The following is a 964-nucleotide window of genomic DNA, read 5'->3' as shown; positions in this document are numbered from 1 at the left end:
TGTTTAAGACTTGGTGCAAGGACATACTTTTAAAACTGGCTGTGCTCTGTTCAGCACTAGTGTGCCAGTCCTGCATGATGGGAGATTTATTGCTTGCTAGCTCTGGGCCAGGAGCCCTGCACAGCATTACCCTGCTGGCAAAATAGCCTCTGCAGAGCCACATCATTCTTCTGCATCATTTGAAAGTTATGAGCAGTCACCAAATTACAAGAAAAGAGAGAGAGAGGAAGGAGTACAATGTCCAACTAGTGGATGCACAGGCATATGCAGAAAATTACATTTGTTCATGGGGGCTCAAGTGCCTACTGAAGATATGCCTGCATGACGTGAACACATACTGCTCTCCCTGGTACGTCTTTAATTCAGAGACAGCAACACCACCCAAAAGTTGCTAGTTAGCCAGAACAAAACATTTGTTTTCCTCTAGCCAATGTCCAACAGAGTGCCTCAGGCAGCCCATGCATTTGACAACTAGTTCAGCAACTGTCTTAAAATACATCTGTATAAATATCTGCAAAAGCATAAAAAGCGTAAGGAATCCAGATTTACTCACAGCTCAGCAACATAACTGTCCACAGAGGAAATATTTCCCTTTGACTCAAAATACGCTTTATTGACAATTTTTTCATTGAAGTGTTAGACACTGCTGCAGCACACAGATGACTGTTCTGGATAGAAGTTTTCCACTGACTCTTCAGTGTACCTCCTGCCTTCTATTTACAGGTTAAAGCTGAGAGAAAATACATTTTAGAAATAGCTGTAGAAAACGAAAATTATAAATCTGAATAGGTGAGAAGCTTATGAAAACAAAACTCAATTCAAGTTAGGAAAGGACAAGGAAAACATGACTAAGATTTTTAAAAATTACATGTAAGTACTATGAACTGGACAATAACTGTCCTACGGGGGGCCTCTGGTGGTCTAGTGGTTAGGGTGCAGGACTCTCACCGCTGCGACCCGGGTT

Source organism: Lepidothrix coronata, unplaced genomic scaffold, assembly GCF_001604755.1.
Source record: "Lepidothrix coronata isolate B3197 unplaced genomic scaffold, Lepidothrix_coronata-1.0 Scaffold69, whole genome shotgun sequence".
NCBI lineage: Eukaryota > Metazoa > Chordata > Aves > Passeriformes > Pipridae > Lepidothrix > Lepidothrix coronata.
The sequence above is the reverse complement of the archived record's forward strand: the minus strand, read 5'-3'. Positions refer to the sequence as shown.